We start from the raw sequence: 17,807 nt of genomic DNA on the forward strand, positions 1-17,807 counted from the left end.
TTTGTTCCTAACTACTAGCATTAAAGCCACATTTTTATTCCTAGGAATTATTCACATAATAGGTTTGTTAGAGGAGGTTAGGAGGCTTTATCAAGTGGTGGTGAGACAATTGATAGTAAAAGAAGCAATGGATATGGTGACTGCATTCCCATGCAATCCTAAGGGTAATAGAAATAGCTCAAATAAATAAATAAAAGAATTGAATGAAATTGATTTTTTTTAAATTACATGAAAATGGATATATGACTGTAGAACCTTGTTAAGCATATTTATTCTTGGTAAAGTCTAAACATAGACCTAGGTGTCCATTGTAGGACCTTGTTAAGCATGTGTACTCTTGGTAAAGTCTAAGCATAGACTTAGGTGGCAGGGACGACAATGGTAGATTCCAAAATACTTTTATTATAAACGTTGAAGCGGGTAAGTCATGGATAATTACCCCAACTCCAGTGAAAAGGTGAGAACATTACAGTAAAATTGATTTGGTAAAAATGCCAATGAGTGAGATCTATTTTATGTCAATAGAAGTGGTCTTTAGGCCCATGGTTTTGTTAGATTTTTGCATTGTGCCCATGAATTACATGCAAATAAACCTTCAAAAGGATTGATATATTCCATTGTAATGTGCCTAAAGATGAATAGTGAAGGATCATTTAGCCATCATATCCAGATCATATAAAAGACATTAATAGATTTATTGACACTAATAGGTTTCCTACAATAAAATTGTGTTGTTGTTTCTTTGTTATAGTTTTTAATTAGTCTCATTTTCATTCTTAACCACTCGTATCAAAGCCAGGGTTATGGGCTACAGTAAGAACTAATCATGGATACATTATAGCTTGTGGATTTAAATGTTGTTGTGAATAAGCATAGGAAGCTAAAGAGTGCCTTTGTGGATATATCTTCCAAGTTCAACAATTTGGAGGATGCACACAAAGTGTTTGATATAACACATCACTGAGATGTTGTATCATAGACTATTATGATCGTAGGATATTCAAAAATTTGATTATTGAAGGAGGCTTTGATGCTTTATCAAGTAGTAGCAAAACAAATGTTGCCAAAAGAAGCAATGAACACAGTAAGTGAATTCCCATGGATTCCTAAAGTATAATGGCAAGGAATTGAATATTAAATAGATGTAAATTACATAAACGAAATTTAAGACCATTACTTGATAAATGTAAATCATTGATAATTACATAATCCATAGACCAATGGGCGGTGAAAATATTACTTGTGTGATGAAGAAAACAAATTAGTTATAATATTGTGATTTCAGAATTGTTGCACTACCTAATCTAGGTGACCACAACGAGTGTGTGGTAGATGAATCTCCACCAAAGGTAAGCTCAATTGCACCAATAATGACAAACACTTGTTTTTTCCCAATAATTATTTCCAGAAATAATGTCCCATATCATTCTCTTTGTCCATTAATTAGAATTCCTTTGTTTCAAAAATGGAAGGAAAAAATTAGTGCACATAATCCACTTATCATCTTTCATATTTTTTAATTTGTATCTTAAGCTTTTCTTAAGTTAATGGTTTTTTTTTTCTTTTTCTTTTTTCTTTTGGGATCAATTTAGATTTCTCCATTTTTATTCTTCTGGTTTTATTATTAAAAGTGTTTGTTTTATTTAATTATTATGATTTTCATTTTTTTTTAATTACTTATTTCATTTTCATTTTCATTAGTATGTATTAATTCAGTAATATGATACATTATATACTCCCCTCTTCAAGGAAATTCATCTTGAAGTTGGCTTTAATAATGTAGCTTATAATTTATATATTCCTATATCATGTACACAACACCCTCTATTGCAATTAGTATAAGTGTTTCCCAAGTGGCCATAGTAGGCATCAAAAGTTACCTCACAACATTGGGGGAACTGTGTGACATCCCCTATGGGTTAATTCCCCTTGTTAACATTTTTCCTTGTAACTATGTAACAATAAATTAAAAAAATGGCTAAGAAGGACACAGATTCCATTGCTTGAGGAGGGATATTGTTTGAGGAATGGTTATTTTAAATATCAATCGTGGGCTGAATGAGTGGTTTTAATAGAGCTAGCTATGTTATAAATTCAAATAAGAAAAAAAAGGACCAGGAACATGTTTAACACCCTCCTCCCACATTCACCCAAGTAACCATGCCAACTGGGGTAAACATGAGACAAGAGGCTACTATGATCAGATTCGACCTCCTACATGACCTTAAGAAAGTGGAATTGATGAAACATGACAGCTAGTCATCCAACATCATCAACAAAACCCTCATGAGACAAGTCAACCACTCAGATAGCTTGTCCCTGGGTCCCACTGTTGTTTTGGATATCTTAGGCCACGGTCGTTGTCATGCTATGGGCAAACGAGCGACCATAAACCCAAAGTCACTCTCATAGGCTTGCCTGCTAGCAACGAGAGACCAAAGTTTCTAGTTTTGTACCAGGAACCCTAGGATTTAAGCCACTTTTTCAGGCCCAAAGCCCAGGTCACTGCCCAAAATGGAATGATAGCTTGAAATGAGTAGAGATACAGGGAAACAATGATTCAAAATGAATAATCTAAACAAGACCATAACTAGACCCCTACTAGTCATGAGAAGCATTTCGTCAAACATATCATCAACATGTAACCTACAGGTGTAAAAAACAAAATTAAGTCTAGGGATCTTATACTTATTTGAGAATCATTAAGAACCATTGTTTCCTTATTTTATTTGTTGCATTACCATCTATTAGGTCATAGACACATTATCCATTCATATACATGTAAAAACATGTTAAGATCCATACATAGTTGTTGTCATAAAATATAGATATAACCAACATAATAGGAACATAAATACCATAAACATATCAGCCATCGAAATCCACATATACATCAATAAATTTACACATGAAAATCAAGCGAATTAATTTCCAATTAACTAATGCAATAAACCAACCAGAGATGGGACTACCACATTCTACCCGACCATAGATTGGCTGAGCCAAGTCTCTCTTCAGCCAATCACCCCCATGCCATATTCCAAACATGAATGTGGGACTCATGTAACACATCAAAACACCAATCAACATGGATGCCACTAGAGTTCTCCACCTCCACTGTGAGGAATTTGAGTGCCTCTTAGTCTCTCAGGCTTTACCATGCATCCATAGTCCGATCCAGGGATCACTAGTCCCTACACCAAGACATACTCTCTAGGCTTTACCATGCATCCCATCTCGGGATCACTAGGACCAACAGAGATAAAATCCACCTATTGGCTTTACCATATATCCTTCCATTCATCGGCAAGGATTCCTAGGCCCATCGAGGTACACAATCTTGCTTTATCGCAACCCACAGTCTGGTTTAGTGGTTACTAGGTTAGTGGCTTTGTGATCCACAGTCTGGTTCAGGGACCACTAGGCCATGTGTTTTTCAATTCAGAGATCCCCCCCACTCAGCTTCGAATCCAATATGGCCATCCCACATAAACCATATGAGAGAACCCATCTCATCAAAGCTATTAGGAAATGGCAAGGCTATGTTGAAAATATTTTCAGACCTAGCAAAACCCATGTCGTAGTAGAAAAGAAACACATGCAATCCCATGCATGCCAAATATGGCAAGGAAAATACACATGCAAGTCGATACCTGCAATGAAGCATGTTGTAGTTGATTGATCCTTCCTTTCCTTGCTTGATCTTTGCTTCTTCTTGCCTTCTTTTCCTTTCTTGCTCCAATGCCCAAATGTTCCAAGAAACTCTAAGGTTCCAAGATTATTAGAGAGAAAGAGAATAATGAGAGAGCTCCAAACCTAAATTAACAAAAGGTTACCAATTGATCCTAAAAATCCTTTTTATGGATGAGGCCTCTATTTTCTTCATTTTCCATTATTTTCCTTCATTTTTCTCCTCACATGCAACTTATGTCCTTTCACCTCCTTTGTATCATAATTTCCATTATTTTCATAAATAATCGTGCCAAAAATGCCATTTTTCCTTTCCAAAGCCTTTCCCTTTGCTTTTTCCAATTTCCTTAGCCATAAACAACCAAATGAATACCCCCTAGGATGTCTTTCCCAACATTCAACTTGGAATAAGTGTCCCATTGACCATGGTTATTGTTTTTAACTTTTATTACATGGAATTTTTACCATGGATGTTACAGAACCCTCCCCCTTTGGGGACACCGTCCTCGGTGTTCAATCACACATATACCTTAGCAACCCACTAAAAGAATACATACTACTCATGGAGCCTTATAACGTAGCTCGATGCAATATTTACAATGAAGGACCTTCTCAAAAGAAAAACATCATGACAACATACCACATATTGGAGCTTTATAACATAGCTCATTACAATATTTACAATGATCATCCTATTGAATGCCAACCCCATGACATCATAATAACATGATAACATAACCACATGATAGCCTAGTAACACGACAACATAATCATAATTACATGACACCTATACCACATAGTGGAGATTTATAACATAGCTCATGGTGTTATTTACATCCATATACATGTGTACATATAGCAACATCACCAAAAATATATACCAAAAACATATACCAAATCATATACCAAAGTCTATATCAAAACATATACTAAACATCATATCTAAGCATATATCAAAGCATCGTATATCATATACCAAAAAACCATATCAAAGCATATACCAAATCACCATAAATCATATACCATAGCACCATATCAAAGTTGCTTTGCCTTAATCGGCAAACAAGGAAGGATACATAGCCCGCATCTGATCCGCCATCTCCCATGTAGCTTCTTCAGGCACAAAGTGCTTCCATTGCACTTTAACTTGCTCAATTGCTCGGTTCTGGAGCATGAGTACCTTTTTCTGCAATATACATTGAGGCTCTGGCTAGAATTCTCCATCTAGTTCCACCTGCAATACAAACTAGTAAATCACATGATCAACATCTTTAACATACTTTTTAAGAAATGATACATGGAAAACATCATGGACTTTCACTGTCAGAGGCAGTGCAAGTTGATAGCTACTAGCCCAATCCTCTCAATGATACTAAAGGGTCCACAAAACTGTGGTGCCAGCTTGGCACATGATCCAATCCACAAGGAGCTCTTCTTCTGTTTGATGCACAAGTACACCTGTTCACCAATCTGGAAATCCTTGAACAATCTGTTCCGATCTGCATATCACTTCTACCTATCCTGTGTTTCCTTTAGATTCTTCTTGATTACCTGCATTTCCTGTTCCATGTCTACCAACATATCTGGTCCAATCTGTAACACGCTCCGGGATAAATGTGCATATAAAAAAACATAATAGGAACATAAATACAATAAACATATCAGCCATCAAAATCCATATATATACATCAGTACATTTGCACATGAAAATCAAGGGAATGAATTTTTCATTAATAAATGCAATGAGCCAACCAGTGATGGGGCTACCACGTTCCACCGGACCAAAGATTGACCAAGCCAAGTCTCTCTTTAGCCAATCACCCCCGTACCATATTCCAAGCATGAATGTGAGACTCATAGAACACATCAAAAACACCAATCAATGTGGACGCCACCGGAGTTCTCTGCCTACACTGTGAGGAATTTGAGTGCCTTCTAGTCTCTCAGGCTTTACCATGCATCCACAGTTTGATCCAGGGATTATTAGGCCCTACACCGAGACATACTCTCTAGGCTTTACCGTTGCATTCCATCCCGGAATTACTAGGCCCAACGGAGAGAAAATGTACCTCTTGGCTTTACTGTATATCTCGCCATTGACCAGAAAGGATTCCTAGACCCATCAAGGCACACAATCTAGCTTTACCACAACCCACAGTTTGGTTCAGAGGTTACTAGGCCAGTGGCTTCACTAGTAGAAAATGACTAATTAATTACTAAAAAAATGACTAAAATTTGTATATAAACGACTATTTTTTGGTTGGTGAACAATAGTAGCTAATTTACACTATATTATAAAGGGACCAACTTTTAGTCATTTTTAGCTTAATCATTAATTGGTTGTCTCAATTTTATTGTCTAGTAGTATATTTAGTCGTTAATTTAGACATTAATATAGTGATTAATTTGGTAATTATTTTAGTCATTGATTTGGTCATTAATTGTCATAATTAATGATCAAATATACGACAAATATATTACTAAAAGATCACCTGAGAAAACCAATTAATGACCAAATAAATATTACCAAACTATTGGTTGTGTTATAAGATACTGTAAATTAGATACTAATAGTCATATATATGCAAATTTTAGTCACCGTTTGAAACCAATTAATGACCAAAGATATATGATTAAATTTTAGTCATGTTATAAGATACTGTAAATTAGCTACTAATAGTGGTATATATGCAAAATTTAGTCATCATTTGTAATCATAAATTTATCATTTGCATTAGTCATTTATATTTTTTGGTAGTATCATATTCATTTTAGTCATTTATTCGTATCTTAATTTTATGTGTTTATCATTAATAAAAATAAACTACCAATTTAGTCGTTTTAGATTGATTTTATGTTTTCATTATTAATCAACATAAATTAATTAGTATGATTTTGCAACTAAATAAAAAAAAAATGGCATACAATGTACATGTTCATATAATATGAAAATGCAAAGTTACATATGTTAATTACAATACTATGTAATATCAAGTGCAACTATAAATAATTCCAACCACATAGATTATATTATATAAAATGTCAAGTATTACAATCTGAGTTTCCAACTTAATATTGGTTGGAGTGCAATTTACACATCAATTATTGTTTCATCACTTCAAAACATTATCATTGTGTTGCCAAGGCATTGCAGGTGAATTCACTAACTCTAAAGATTTGACCATTAGCCTTTATGTGTGTCTAATGCAGGATATTTGCTCTATGGGTATCACTAGATCAATGCTCTTCTCTTTCTCTTTCATTTGCATTTTGTCGCTCTAGTGTTATTGTTCTCCTCTTTCTTCAAGTCATGCTTCTTATGATCAATACTAAGTTCCTTTCCTGAAAAAAGAGATACAATGCAAAGTATAAGACATGAAAGTCGATGAACAATGGAATATAAACTAAAGTAGACTATAAAAGATTTATACGACATATACCTCAACATCAACAATATTGTTAATGTCATTTTTACCCATAAAAGCAAGAAACTTGAACAAGTTTTCTTTAGTTGGGCAATAGTGGCCACATGTGGCCATATGACCTATATAAGCAAAGAAAATAAAACGTCACCATAAAATAAATTTTGTACCTACTATGTTCTCAATGTACAACATTTGTTCATGAAATGTTATCTTCAACTAAAGTAATAAATGCAAATAGACGCACACATTTCTATCCCAATATTTTGAATTCCCATGCTTATGGTAAATTCCAATTTTGATTTTATCCAACATAATCAAACACATTGGAGCTAGCAATTTCTATTAAGAATGTTTCATGCTTCACTTTTGTAGTTGTATTGTTTCCTCTAGTTATCTTTAAGAAGTAGTGACACTTCAACAATAAAACTAGTTAGTAGAAATCTAATGGGTGGAGAAAAGTATTGTTGACACAAGATTACAACAATAAACTAGAAAATAATAAGACAAAACTTTGTAAATTGCAATACTAACTAGGAATATAGCTTCAACATAGTAATCTTCAATTGTCAGCGTACCATTCCGAGAGAAAAGGAATCCAATTCCCAGAAGCCAACAAATTATGTATGCCCCTTGTTTTCCTTGTAATTAATTGAGCAAGATTAGCACATGCAATTTCCATTTAGAATCTCTGAAATGATTCTATAAATATTCAAAGAAAACTTAATGTTACTCATTCATTTTTCTCTAATGCAGACAAAACTGAATATGCTAACATGTTTTTGAGCTGGAGAGTTATGTAATTCATTGTGTCCAAAATCATTGCTTATTGTCATGACTATTTTTTTTAATGATCATGCAATGGGCCTATATAATATTTGATCAAAAAACATATTTTTCAAAATATATTCCATTTTTCTAATTGAAAGCTAATTTCCTTCCAGTTTATGGCATTCAAATGAACCAAAATCTTTTTCCTTTAACAAGTCATTGTTTTAATATATTACTAAACTAGCAACTACGTAATGAAGCTATTAGTGGTGATACTATAAATCACAAATACTTGCAAGAAATAACACCACTATGTCCTAGGCATGCCAAGTATTTATCCTCTTGGTTGGAAACATTACTTAATGAAAACCACATATTTGATAGAAAAATTTTCTGAAACTAACCAACACTAGTGTATCCAAAAACAACAAAATTTCTATTGGCATGCCCTCAAAATGTGTGGAAGTATCATGTGTCCTGCACTTCCCTATAAACACTCCTCTTTCTTCGTGTCTTTAGAGGAAGCCCTCAAGTTCGATACTTTTCCAAGTACTACTACAAAGTTCTAGCTCTAAAGGCACTCAGATTTCAAATAGATGAATGTATTGTATCTTGGTTCTAAATGACAAACATAGTGATAGAAGCATCATGGAAAAATGGACGCAATTTGTGGTCATCAATTGGAAAATTAATTAATTACTCTCAATCCTAGTAATTTTGATACTACTTAAGATTTCATTTCCAAGTTCTATCTCTCTGGCCTCAATTAAAAGATTGTAAAATTGAGAAAAGTGATGAACAACTAATTTTTTCATTGCTCTCTAAGTTAGGCGAGTTTTATTCAGTGTTTGTTTCCACATTTATATTGAACTTAATATTCCTTGGGCCAAGCTTTTGTGAGTCTGCTTGCTTTTGATGCTTTTATTGAACAACTACTTGCGAGCAGGATAAACTCATCGAAATGGGTGCTCTTGGCTATGGAATTTTTATAGCTATATCACCTTCAAATTCAAGGATACAACATCAAAAGGCATCTAAGGGAAAAAAATGCAAAGTACAAAGGAGTGTTTGTAACCGCCCTGAAAAAACAATACGTAATTAATTAGATTAATCAAACGATTTATAATCAACACGCAATTTATCAACTAGTTAACATTAAATTTCAAAAGAAATGTGAAGAGAGACAACTTATAGTGTTAACTTTTCAAATCCATCACTCAAACAAAATTTTAAAGGAAATAATAGACCTCTTAAATGTGATTTTTATGGAAAGGTAATTCAAAATCTTGTTTGTAGAAATTGGTTGCCTTCGCTTCAGAGATGAAGAAACACAATTTAATTGCCAATATATCTTCTTTTGGCAATTATACAAGAAATTCTAAACTGGTCTCTGTTATTGAAAGTTTCTTCTTACCTAAATGGATAATTGATTATGGAGCAACCCATCACATGGCTGCACCTAAGAATTTGTTTTCTTCCATTAATTCATGCAATATAGAGCATATCTTTATGGGCAACTTTTCACCTTTACCTCTTCAAGGGAAATGTTCCATTGAGATGATAGATGACAAGATCAACAATGTTGTATATGTTTCTAATCTTTCAACTAATTTTCTCTCAATTTATCACATTAAAAATTTTGTTTCAAGGAAAACAATCTTGTTTACTCTTTATTTTTGTTTCATGAAATTAAGGACCCTTCAAAAAATTTTGCCATAGGGAAAGTGGATCATCATGCACACTTGAAATTATTTTCTCATTTTGTAGTGGAGCCTCCTATCAATGTATTACTTGGTCACTCAAATGAGTTAACTAAATTATGACATGAGATTTGGTCACTTAAACTCTTGCTATGATTATCAACTAAGTAAACTTTGGTCACTAATCTTATGTTTATTTCTCTTTTTGATGGTGTTTGTATTGGGTGTGTTCTTGGCAAGCATCCTCAAGGTACTTTTGTTAAGGACAAATCTTGGAGAGCTTCTAAAGGTCTTCAACTTGTTCACAATGATGTTGCAGGTCTTATTCCTACCTTGTCATTTCAAAGGGCCCATTATCTTCTTACATCCATTGATGACAACTCCAAACAAACTTGGGTCTACTTTTTAAAGAACAAAAGTGAGGCTTTTGACACTTTTCTTGAAGCAATCTAGAAATGTTTATCAAATGTTTGCAAAGAGTTAGAGACATAATGGTATTGAATATGTCAACCTCAAATTTGAAGACTATTATGCATTGATTGTATTCAATTGCAACATATAGTGCTCTACTGTCCACAGAAAAATGATCCTCCCTCTCTTTTAAAACTGTTATAAGTATTTTGTACATGGGTACCTATCATGGCCATGTAGCCGAGACCCATTTTTGGAATTTAGCCTCCTTTTTAATACTCACCTAAGTTTCACTTAAGGGGTTTGTTAGTGTACAGACAATTGTAAGTTAACTTGGGTAAATCATTAAATACTTGTATACTTTCCAACTATCCTTCTTAAATGCTGGACTCCTCCCAGGTTGCTATAAATAGAGGGCTTCCCCTTGTATTTCTCAGCAATAGATCTAATAGATGCAGTAATTCTCTTGTTCCTTCTATTGGCTTTGAGTCTATGTTAATCTTTTTCTGTTTTGTTGTTTGTATGGATTTTGACCATGTTATGATCATGTTTTTTCTGGTTTTATTCCACATTAGTGGAGGCTACTGTACTTTCAGGTTTTCAGATTTCTCTATTTGTCTGACATTACTTTTTGCATACATTCTGGAAATATTTGGAGCATGAGCCCTCTGAGACAATTCAACATTGCTCTTGTATTTGGGCTGAAGTCATTCCATTTTTCAAACTCTCTGTTAGGCTTGCCACTGTAGATTCACCAACTGATACATGAAATTCAAGGAAAATTACAGAGAATATTGATAATGAAGTGGGTGTTATACAGGGAAAAAATGGAAGGAATCTAATCTTCAGTTTTCGGTACTTCCACTCTACCTGCATTGGCAGCAAAAATTATTATCATCAACTTTATTAACTGGTTACTTGAATTGGTTATCTTTTAGGTGCTACATCCATCTTCCTCTTTTATGGCTTTTGATCCCCATTCATATTTTATTCTCTTCGAAGTTATGAGCTTTAGACTCATGCCTTTGAATCTTGAGACCCTGAATATGCAGGTCAATCTTTGAGTTTTTGTTTGTAGTCAGAACTTACAGGTTTTCTTAAAACTCATGCTCCTAATGTTCGCGTTTGAAATTCAATATTCAAGCACAAAAACCTTGTCTTTTAGAGCTAAGACTTTCTGAGGTATAATTACCAAATGGGTTCTCTCCTATTTTGCAACCATTACTCTCAGCAAAGTATTTGAGTGGTGGAAATGAATGACAAAGAGATCTCTCTCTAACCACACACCCACTTTTTGCAATTTGAATGATTTCAAAGCCTTACCATATAAGCTTATAAAGAGGGGAGTCATATCAGGTTGTCTTTACTTTCAATGAATTTGAAGCTAGATCAACCCCCTTATTTGCAAAAATCCCAGTCACCTTAAACAAATGCCTGGTGGGTGAGAATACAATCCTGTCAAAAAAATTGTTTTCCCATCAAGTAGTGCCTTTAGTTTCCTAATGTTGATGGACTATGTGCTACTACTAACAACATTGTCTATGAGCCTAGGGTGAGCTTGTAATCCCCATAACATTTTTCCATGACTAATTCTAGAGTTAGATAACATTTTCATTGTGTTATTAGTGTTTACTAGAAGTTCTGTAATTTTGAGGTGATAACAAGGCCTCTCTGGCTCTGTTCTGCCAGGGTTAGTTCTAGCCACTCCATATTCATCATGTCTCATTACAACATTTTTAACAATATTTTTTGTATGATTTAAGATTTGTGTTATCAGATTCCCCAGTACAGTGGTATCATCTTGTGCATGTAGTGGGTACACTGTAGAGACTGTTATCAGTAAAGTTGTAACTTGTAAGTTATAAACAAATTTCGATGTGTAAGTTTTAGATTTTTTGTTCGTACCCTTATGCAAACATCTACTTTGATTGCTGCATTTTGTGGTGTACAAGTCAAGAACATGCTTTTTTAAAAGTATTATGTTGGCACACATTTTTATTGATTTGAATTTTAAATTTAACTTGTGGTGCATGACATTTGCTTTCAGTCTTTTTCTTACACTGTAATACGTTTATGTTATGACATAAATTGAAGAATGTAAGTCCAGATTTACTTCTTGAATATGGCTATTCTGCACATGCCTATCTAGATGGTTGTTGTGAACTATAATGTAAAGTTTCTTTTGCTCTAGGTACTTCATTAGGATTTTTAATGTGGAGAACATATCTGAAAGAAACGTATTGGTATCATTTGTATAATTTTAGTTTTTCCTTCATTCTCTTTGCTCTTTTGCTTAATATTTGAATAGTGCTCTTAAAAATTTACCTCTATCTTGAAAGTTTAGTCTCATTCTCTTTTGAAGTCCACTGATTTTTTTAATTCCTCTCTCTAAGTTTAATCAACCTTTTAAGGTACCTTTTTCTCTGATTTAAAGTAGTCAAGGTAAACTGTTTAGTTCATGAGTGTGCAACTTTTTTCATAGGATTGTTTTCTTATGGGTGCCAGTAGCTTCATTTTCTTATGATACTTCAATTACCAGGTTGGAAAAAACCTCTGACATCTCACAAAGCATCCTCAAGAAATTATTTTTGTTAGACACTGGCTTACTTGATTCTTGGAAGAAGTTTGTGACAACAGAAATCTTGCTAACAATGGAAACAAAGCTACAAAGTCAGAAGATAAGCTATCCAAGACTATTAAAGTGGAGGTCAATGCTGTTAAGAAAGAGTATGTAAAGGTTGAGAAGAAACCCAAGGAAGAAGAAGAATCTATCACCAATAAGAAGGTATCGTCCTCTTCAAATGGCCCTCCAAAGTTGACAAGTATGATTAAGTGTAATAACAACTTGGTGAGAGTAAATGCATGTGATCTAGTATGAGTTGCAGTTTCTGTTGAGACACTGATGTTTGAAAAGTTAGGGCTGTCTACTAGAGCCCAAAAGTTGAAATATAGGTCCATCATGTTCAACTTGAAAGATGTAAACAATCCAGATTTGAGAAGGAGAGTTCTTCTTGGTGAAATTAAGCAAGAGAAAATTATTTTCATGATAGTGGAATAAATGGCTAGTGATCAAAGGAATCTCAAGAACAAATAGATCAAAGACAAGGAACTTTTTTACTGTGAGCATGGGATAAAGACTAAAGCTACAATAGACCAATTCAAGTGTGGTAAATGTGGTGAGCGGAAGTGTACTTACTATCAGTTGAAAAAAAGAAGTGCAGATGAACCTATGACCAAATTTATCACATGTGTAAACTGTAATAACCATTGGAAGTTCTGCTAATCTCAAGCCAGACTGGTAGCTTGGTAGGTAGAGAAAAATTAGGTTAGTGAGATCTAGAGATTCATTGCCTACCCCTTGTTGGTTAAAACTCTTAATGGCACCCTTGATTGAAAATTCATATTTGTTACATATTTACTTGACAGTAGGTATAAATGATTGGGTAGGTTTGTCAAGATCTTTTCACTAACTACATATCATGTTCTAAAGTTAGACAACGGATTCTTAGGAAAGTGTTGAAGCCCCGAAAATCGAGTCTACAACAAGGGGGATACCCATCTGGTCCGGACCTTGAAAGCAGCGCCTTTTCCATTTGGGATGGTGGGTCCGACTGGGGATAATGGGACTAGTTTCCCAATTTGTGTGTGTGTGATGAGAATTGATATTTCCTTTCTAATAATTCCTAAGTAAAATGCTTTTATTCTAAATCTAATTTAACAATATGCAATTGTATTCTAATGAATAGAAATATCTAATTCTAAAACTAACCTGGGATTTAACCTTTCAGTTATGTGATCTAAAATAATTCCTAATAGCAATTGGTAATAAAGATCATTCAATTGCTATTAGAAAATAATTCAATAAAAATGAACTGTTTCGTATAAAAAGTTAGCCGAAACAATTGTGAGAAACATATCGCATAATAAGTCATTCATACATTAAGCATAAATAGAATAGTCATCACTGTACATAAGTTCCAAATGATAACTCAAACATTCAAGCATTCATATCTAAATAACTGAACATAAATATCACCTTAACACATAAGCAGAAATCATTAAGAGATAAAAGTACCATTGATAACAAGTTCTACTCATGATCTTTAGCAATAATGATTTATCTCTTCCTAATTCAACATCTACTAAGAGTACAAAAGTGCATTTCAGTAGCAAACATTAAACATAGATATCAATAAATCTTGTTCCATTCATTCATGAAAACCTCCTCCGAGGGTGTAGAAGTGCATGTTCTGAGGAAACGTTTTTGACAAATTTCAGGACCCTTCTCTAAATGCATGAGAGGGGTTGAAATACTACTAGCTAAATCTTAAAAACAGTCTATTACAAAAATATAGGAGGAGGTTTAAATGACTGTCCTCATCTAAGGCAAAAATAAATCAAAACTAAAACTAAAACTGAATCTGGAAATTAACTATCTATGTAACTGTTCTCTACGGTCGCAAGCATTCAGCATTGGCTTGAGGAGAGTTGGTTGGCCGACCTTCGATTTTAGTTGCCCTGCGAAAATAGAATTGGCAAGTGTTGGCGCTATCTTCTCGGTAGAGTTAGTAAGGCATTTGAGAGTCATGCATTGACTGTGTGGTTTAACGAAGTATTACCAGTAAGAATCCCAATTCAACTTGGTTAACTTCTTGATGGACTCTGCTCTTTCCTCATCCTTTTGTCTCCTGCTTGTCTGTAGATGCTAAATCAAATGATCAGAAATTTACATACCACTTAAGGATATCCTTGATAAATACCACTGGTTTTTAGAGCTCGGGTTTTTCCTTTAGCCTTTAGCACTTTTTCCTACAATTTTCCAGGCTTACAGGCAACTGAGTGATCAGAGGCTTTCCTTCTCAAGGGGTTTTTCCCAGCTAATCGCACATCGGAAACTGCCTCTGTTTCTCAATCCGGGCTTCCCTGGTGATAGTTTTCACTTCTTGCGTGTTTTTGTTAGAGGATATATAAACCTTAAATTTTGTGGAGCGAACGACCCAATGAGTTCTTGGCTCTGAGTCTTAAATTGTCTGTTCGTTATGTCAGAACTATCTAGTACCCATTTGACCATGTCTGTGTATGGAAGAATCTTGGGTCTCGCCACTATCCGGTGCAAGAATGAACATGCAAGTTCTGTAATCGACACCTTAGATGACCTGTGTGAGTCTACAGTTTCTTTAACCTCCATTACTCTAGGATTTTCTTCTTCGAATAGACTGTACATGCCTTCCCAAGTAGTTATGCCGACGTCTCTATTATCGGTGGTGTTTGTGTATAAGGGCATCATTTCTTTGTCTTCAGAAATCAGAGCTTTTCCCTTCTTTCCCATTATAATCTGAACACTGCTACGTATACCTTTCTGCTTTCTGCTCCTGCAATTTACAAATAAGGAAAGAGTAATGATAAGAAATAAGGTGATGGGAAAGCTTTTAATGCCGAAATCATATAAAATATACCACCCTATGTGAAATGACCTTTCGATCAAATCTAAACCTTATCTCATTAATGATCATCAACTAACTCATTAAATTAACATTAATGTACATAACTTGGCATCGGATTACGAAAAAAACTTTTTTGAACGATGAGCCCTATAGATCTGTGATAAAGCGATTTTGCGATTTGCTTCGCAATATCGTAGATTGCAATATCGCTAATCCGGTGTGTTTAACAATCATCTATCACCACATGTTTATGTGAGATGTGATTTGCGAGATGTGTTATCGCATATTGCCGGGTTGAGGTATTTTACCTTAAGTGATACTTGAGGCATATGAAAACTGCGACGCACGATGAGCTTCTTCAGTGTGCGATCTCACATCGCGATTTCGAAATCTTAGTAGTTTGCTTATATGGTGTTATCCATTAACTTTTTGCGATGTGATGCTTTATTATTGAGAGAACGATTTTGTTCGAACTTATCATAAAACTTAAGTCCTTTTGGATTTTTTGTGGCTGTTCTCCTAAGTTTATGATAGTAAGATTTATTCAAAATGGGAATATAAGTGCTAATTTTTTATTTTTATTTTTTAAGAGAAGGGTCCCCACTTATTTAGTATTAGTAATAAAGCTAAATAAGAAGGGGGGCTGTTTTTGGCCACAACAATTAGCGATTCACTTGGAAGAACCAGTTATCTCTGATTTTCTTTTGAATTTTATAAACTTCCAAAACAGAAGGGTTTTTTGGAAAATCAAACTTTATTATAGAAAGATAAAGTACATAATGCTTTCAGTTGTTAATGATAGTTTGTTTCTTCTATGTTAACTCTGATTATTTACTTCCTAAAGCTAGTCATTGTATTTACATCAGCCACTACTTGGTTTATAAAGATAAAAACAAAGTCTTTGTAAATCAGTTTTAAATATGCTCATTTGTCGTAGGTAGAGCCTCTGCTACCAGCAGGTGTTTATAGCCTCGACAGGGTTACCTGTTACCCAGCAATGATCCTATATCCTAAGTGGAGGAATATACGATTTTCAAAGGGAAATCCATATCCACACTTATTGCTTTTATTTTCTTTTAATTCTTAAAGAACAATGTCTTGGTTTGGTAGCCAAATTATGACAGTGCCACTCACTTGATTTATAACTTTTCTGAACAAGTTGGCTTGTGATGAGACCCCTTGTCTTTTGATTGCAACAATCTTGAGTCATTGCCCTGTTGTGGTATGTAGTTTTGCCAAAGTCAGCAAGCTATAATATCTATGATCATGATAAGTTGGCTTGTGATGAGACCTCTTATTCTTTAAGTTTACAGTATATCACAAGATTATTCCTTGAACTCGTAATTCTCTAGGTGGGGAGGAAGTCATTGGTTCCTTAAGAATAGCTCTGGACAACAATGGTAGAGTTTTTGGAAAGAGCTTTTCTACAGAGAATCTTCATTTTTTGTTATTGATGCTTTTCATTGACTGATAGAAAACAAATTCCTACTAAAGGTTGCTTTTTATCAAAATTCGCAAGGTTGAATCTAGTATCATTTCCAGGCTTATAGCTGTTGACTGTATCTTTCAATAATAATGATCAATTTTCCAAATCAGTTCTATTTATACAAGCGAAAAACAAAATCTAAAAGAAACACTAGTTTTTTTTGTGAATTCCAAATGTAACCATTTACAACTGGTTTTATTATCAAAAATAAAAAACTAATTTATAAAAAATAGAGGAAGTGATCTTCTATGGAAAGTATTTTTTGAGCATCTACCCGTTAACAGGTAAACATTCTCTTTTCCTTGCTAAATCCTACAACATAAAAGCGGATGGACCTATGATTTCCGCAATTTGGAATGGGCCAAGCCACATTCGTTGGAATTTCGTATGTTTACCTTTTTCCTTGTGGGCCTTATCCCATTTTAAAACTAAATCTCCAATTTGAAAGTCCTTTCTGGATACCATGTTTGAATCAAAAGAAGCCTTTACTAATGCTTGATGATGAGCGTATGTTATTTTAGCATGTTCTCGTTGCTCTTCTAGCTTAAGGATTTGCAGTTGTCTTAGCTGTAAGGATGAAGTTGGTGTTTCGTCAATAAATTGAACTAAGTCCAAAGAGGAAATTGCTAGGTGAGTTGGGAGAACCACTTCTTTCCAATAAACTAAATTAAAGGGAGAAGTGCCAATGGAGGCTTTTTGCATTATTCGGTCTGCCCACAGAGCATACATCAAATATTTGTGCCAATTCTTATGATTTTGATCAATGGTTTGCTTAATGATTCTGATTAAATTTTTATTTGTTGATTCAGCCAACCCATTCCCCTGTGGGTAACAATAAGCAGAGTATTTAAGCTTAAAACCTCTTTTGAGCACAAATTCAGTC

General features: G+C 34.2%; 1 pseudogene; it reads left to right on the top strand.

Moving 5' to 3' along the window:
- The first annotated feature begins 427 nt into the window (after positions 1 to 427).
- LOC149161900 (transcription elongation factor TFIIS pseudogene) lies at positions 428 to 13,277 on the top strand (annotated as a pseudogene).
- The last annotated feature ends 4,530 nt before the right edge of the window (positions 13,278 to 17,807 follow it).

This window comes from Pinus tabuliformis, chromosome 5_2, assembly GCF_031772625.1.
Source record: "Pinus tabuliformis cultivar Carrire ecotype Pingquan chromosome 5_2, CPIR1, whole genome shotgun sequence".
Taxonomy (NCBI): Eukaryota; Viridiplantae; Streptophyta; class Pinopsida; order Pinales; family Pinaceae; genus Pinus; species Pinus tabuliformis.